The 6,000-nt window shown below is 36.5% G+C and overlaps 1 pseudogene; it reads right to left on the reverse strand.

Moving 5' to 3' along the window:
• Positions 1 to 1,332: 1,332 nt before the first annotated feature.
• Positions 1,333 to 2,279, reverse strand: LOC127176756 (olfactory receptor 1468-like; annotated as a pseudogene).
• Positions 2,280 to 6,000: the final 3,721 nt, after the last annotated feature.

Genomic DNA, 6,000 nt, shown 5'->3' on the forward strand with positions numbered 1-6,000 from the left:
GTATAATCAAACACAGCTGGACTCAAATGATGGTGTAGAACCATCTCAAGGATGATCAGAAGAAATGGACAGCACCTGAGTTAAATATATGAGTGTCACAGCAAAGGGTCTGAATACTTAGGACCATGTGATATTTTAGTTTTTCTTTTTTAATAAATCAGCAAAAATGTCAACAATTCTGTGTTTTTCTGTCAATATGGGGTGCTGTGTGTATATAAATGAGGAAAAAAAAGAACTTTATATATATATATATATATATATATATATATATATATATATATATATATATAAATATTGCCCCCATATCTTTAATTATGTGATCATTCTAAATGCATTTTCATAGACTGAATCATGCAGTGAAATAACTCACTCTAAACGCCTACACACACTAGTTTAACCTAACTTACTAGACTTACACTCTGTGGGTGTGTTTTGTTTGCTTTTCGCAATATACTTGATAATATCAAATTGCACATCTTTAAAACAACAATTACAATGTTACCACAAACAATGTATACTTTTTTTTTTGCACTCTGGTATCACTGAGTAGTTTATAAAAATGAATAAAACTGGTCACCACAATTTACACATTTTAAAACAACAGCCTTTTCAGCCTTAAAATCAGAATTTTAGTATTTACTTGAATACATTGTAGAATATCTGAACATATTGTGAATTCAATGCAAAGTTGGTACAAACCATAACAATAAAAATGTTAACACTTTATTTTAAGGACCAATTCTCACTATTAACTAGTTGCTTATTAGCATACATATTACTAGCATATTGGCTGTTTATTAGTATTTACATATCACATAATAAAGTTTAATTCTGCATAACTGTATTTTAGATTCCTTTTTAACCTCATACCTAAACTTAACAACTACCATACTCTTAATAAGCTGCAAATTGAGTTTATTAAGGCAAAAGTCATAGTCAATAATAGGTATTTAATGATAAGAAGTGGTCCCCAAACTAAAGTGTGACCATAAAAATATTACTTGGCAGAAGAATTGTTTTTAATATTAATATAGCCATTTACTCTAAATCTAGTAAGATAATAATGATATCACCATTTTATAAATAACAGTAAGTCAATCAAAGCTGTACAGATTTTATTGTGGCTTAGACATTCCACTTCATCTTATACCTAAGACTGAACACCCATTAAACATAGTAAAGCTCTTACACACAACCTCTTGTGGTTTATTACTTTATATTTAACAACAACAGTTTAGTAATCATCAACAACAATGAAATATTTTTAAAAGCTAAAATAATAATAATAATAAAGGTCAGAGACATGGACAGAATAGTCTTTTGACTGAATATTCACTCTGATATCCCCACTTGTTTCTTAAAAAACAGTCTAATAACTTGCTGGCGTATTGTTGACAGATTTAGTCCATAAATAAGAGGGTTTAAAATAGGTGTTATGAGTAGGAATTCCAAAGCCATGAAATTACGCACACCTTGTGGCACATTTCTTGAGCCATAACGACTGTACAGTACGTCAAATAACAATGCAATAGTCACATTGAACAGTGACAGCAGATGTGGCATACATGTTTGCATGAATTTGTGCCTGACCTCTATTGACTTCATGCACATTCTAATCAATTGAATATATGAACAATATATCAATACTGCATGTCCAAAGTATGCTATAATAACAATGTACCCAAACACATTATTTACTGTTGTAGAAAAACACGAAAGTTTTGCAACTGCCCAAATCTCACAATACAACTTTTCAATAGTAGAGCCACATAAAGTGAGTCTAGCTGTTAATACAATTAGAACAGACATGCAAAAAATGGAGTCAGCCAGCAGAAAAGGATCCATTCAAGAACTCTTTGATTGGTCATTATTGAATGATACTCCAGTGGTCTGCATATTGCCACATACCTGTCATATGCCATCACTGCTAATGTTGAAAGGTCACATAAAATAGATGAATAAATGACAAATATCTGAGTCATACATCCAATATAAGAAATCACATGGTCTTCAGCTAATAAATCATACATGAATTTAGGGTAGAATCCAGCTGTGCCATAAATTGCATTTATACACAAATTGCATATAAAAATATACATTGGCTCATGAAGTGTGTTTTGTGAGACTATCGTGAAAATTACAATCAGATTACACAATATCATTAGCGGATAAAACAGTGTTGTTAAAGAAAAAAACACATATCTATTTTCCATTGTATCATTCAGGCCGGAGAGTGTAAATACAAAGACACTGGACTCATTCTCCAGCACTGTCTGCATCTGGAATGATATGTAATTATTATGCAGAAGTTATTATTGTTATTATTGAGTTAAAAAAAAAAAAAAAAATCTTGCTTAGCTGCACAAAAGAAAAAAATATCCTCCATCAGCAGTATACGTTTTTATTTATTTATTTATTTATATTTTTTGCAAGACAGTTTAAATCTTACCATGTTCTCTGTTTGCACATTTCCCATTGTGTTTCATAAAGGTTTGATTTGGTTTGCTATATACAGTATGGACTCCGGTCTCAGGGTAATTACCTTGGTCACAATTTTTGAAAACAGTTTTAACAAGCTCTCTAAAGGCTACTTTTTTTTCTGAAGTTAAAATGGCTGCATGTCTATGACAATCTATACCCACAGGTAGAATTGTATGCATTATGTCCATTTAAAGTCAGGCGCACATTTACTTACTAATATACGATATGAATCCTACGACATTACAAAGTTATGTAAAATGACTAGTATTACTTTTGAACCTGTTAGATTTTGCTGTATTTGGTTGACCAGTGGTTTGGATGGCTCGCCATATGTATTAGATTTCTCTAATACATAAAATAAGTAAGCTTGAACAAAGTTCAGGGGAAAAGAGTTTATTGAAGAAAGTCGTGTAGCATAGCCGTCTTCTAGATCTTAACCCGTGTAAGGGTTCGAAGCTTCTTCCTAGTTCCTTCCAAAGTTCTTCATAGCTTCTCCTTAGCTTCTCTCTAGCTTCTGCATAGCTTCTACATAGCTTCTCCCACAGTTCTGTCTGTAAGACAGAACTTTATACCTAAAGACAAATGGCTAGAAACAATAGATACTATCAGGACCTCCCGCTGGAGATCCTGCAATCTACAAGAAGTTCCTGAGAAATGCTGTTCCTTTGTTATTCTAAATGTATGGACCATTTGGTTCACACCTTTACAGAGACAGTTCCTGTTGATTGCATCTGGGTCACAGTCACAATGTAAATGCATCTGTCTAAAATTACACATAATCTTTCAAACCCTTAGCAAGCACTTCATTATCAAAGTGTCTACAGTGCACAAATTAACTTCCTAGCAAATACATTGGGCAGTCAGCAACTAACCTGTTGTGATACGACAGGCTTTAATAGGCATGTGCCTTTCAACTGTTGATAAAACTAAACTGCAGTAAAAGAAAACGACACATAAATAACAACATGCCATACGGCTGTTAGTCGACTAGAAGAAGCTTAGTTGAATAAAGTTTTATTAGTTGCCAGAAAAAACACTGTCTTTATCTGTGATGAACAGATCATTAACATCTGGTCTTTGAGGTAATTACAATATATCAGGCAGAAAATCTAAATGTTCAGATGTCATTCATCATCCTCAAATATGGCTTATCATTTGAAATCGAAACATGTAAGTAGTAGCAACTTTACACAGCCCATTGCTATAAGGTTACCCTAGATAAATGTCTGTCCTCAGACACATATCCAAGTATTCTGTGGAATGTGGAAGCTAATAGCATGCTTGTTGCATGACATGAGCATGACATATCTGTGCATGACATATGTGTCAGGCATTCACCACAGCCACCTCCATCTGCCACACCTCCGGTAGCACCACCCACTCGCTCATCATCACCCGAGTTCTAATCTGTTGCACCTGGACCTCATTGAGCCACGCCCTATTTAAGAGACACTCACGCACACACTCATTGTCTGGTCTACCGTTCACATGCTATTTCCTTGTCTCTATGCTGGTTCCACGTGGACTACTACATTGTGCTCTGGAGATTCGCGTGGCTCAATACTTGGCCTCTGTTTCATCTCAACGCTACAAAACCATTCAGTTAAGAACTCTTTATTCTGCTATTTACCCTGCTGTTCATCACTCAAACGTTTTAATAAAACATTGGATTGGATTGCCACTCACCTCTCGTCTCCTCCATCTCAGTGTGTGTGTGTTTGTGACAATATGTGTCTACAGAAAGCTTGAACTGTCTACTTTAAAATGAATTAAATCAAATCAAAATGCTCTCTGATTATGTAATCTGTATGATAGATATATTTCTCTCTAATGGTGTGTCCACTATACTCTGGAAAAGGTGAGTCATCATCCTCTTTATTTTTGCAGCTGACACACTGACTGACTGATAAACACTAGTTTATTAATAAATAATTCAAATATTACTTTTACTGTACTTTTTACTCATTACTTTTACTGTATTTTGTGGCAAACTTCATGCGTGTGCTTGAGCATGAAATATGATATATAGTTCCTCACCACCCAGTATATTAATTAAATTAATATAATTGTGCGATTTGTCAACTAATTGCACATTTAGTCAACTAGAGAACTTTTGTCCCCCTGCTCTGCACATTTTGCATGTCTCCCTTATTTAACACACCTGATTTAGATCATCAGGGTCTCATGTACAAAGACTTGCGTTGAATTCATACTAAAACATAGCTATGGACAAAGCTGTAATTCTGCACAAAAAAAAATCTGACGTATGAAACTCTGTGTCCGCAGGATCCCACACATATTGTCTTTGTACATCCCAATTAACGTGAAATTGTGCACACATGCATCCGGAATCTGGAGCACAAAACCCCAACCGGTCTCCTCCCCCAAATCAATAAATTTTAATATGGTAATGAGTCCACTTTGCCAAAAGCAAGCAGCAAGAAGCGAAACTTTAAACTTTAAATTGTCACAAAGCTGCCAACCTCCATCACACTGTCCGTCACTTGATCAGGTCTCTCCACAAACTACATTTCCCAGAATCCCTCCAGGCTCACACCTGTCTCACCAGCCACAGTCACTCGTTCCCAGTCACCCGCCTTCAAATTGGACACACCTGATATCACTTACCTGCACCAGATATAAGCACATGCACTCCACTCAGTCGGCGGCTGGTCTTGAGATCTTAACGTTGGGATTTACCTACCTTTCTCTACTTACCTTCCTGGATGGATCGATGCAAGGATATCTGGAATTATTTAGAGAAAAGACTTTGAACCTTATACTGCTATATACTTCCACCTTTTGGATATTCATCACCCTTCTTATGTTTGTGTTGGAAGTCTTTGAGTTCACGTCAAATAAACATTGTGATCGAAACTAAACACGTCTTTGCCTTTCTCAACTGTGACAGATGACCAGCCCTAACAAAAGAGGTTTTACTTCCATGGATTAGAGTTCATAATGACCGGAATCATTACTAAGCGGCAGTGGGCTGAGGATCGGCTGTGTGATCTACCTCCTGGAGAAGTACTTGGAGGAATTCATCGAGCTATCCCATCAGGTTGGCTGGCCCAATGCCTCGTTATGTGCAGTTTTTCAGATGGGACTGGATGAGAACACTATTCGCTGCAGTTTTCCCATGTGTGATTTCTCTTTAACTGAATTATTCAATCTCATTCTATATTTAAACGGCTCTTACTTTGAAGTCGAAGAGAGAAAAAAGAATGAGTGCCAGTCTTATTCTGTCCCTTCTAAATCTCACCTTGCCAGCTCACCCTATGCCGAGATAGCCTAGTCCTATCCTTCCAAGATTTTCTGTGGTCACAAATGGGGGCCCAACAGCGCTAACTTGGGGGCAAAGCTGGCGGACCCAGCAATCACATCCGTCCGATTAGCACTGAAATCCGCTGCCCATCCTCTGAAACCAGTCTCTCTAACATCAGGCCCGCAGGTCATCAAGCACCCTACCACGCTGAACACTGAGCACCCCAGTATGCTGGTCACCGAACCACCAGACAT

Source organism: Labeo rohita, chromosome 15 (assembly GCF_022985175.1).
Source record: "Labeo rohita strain BAU-BD-2019 chromosome 15, IGBB_LRoh.1.0, whole genome shotgun sequence".
Lineage (NCBI taxonomy): Eukaryota > Metazoa > Chordata > Actinopteri > Cypriniformes > Cyprinidae > Labeo > Labeo rohita.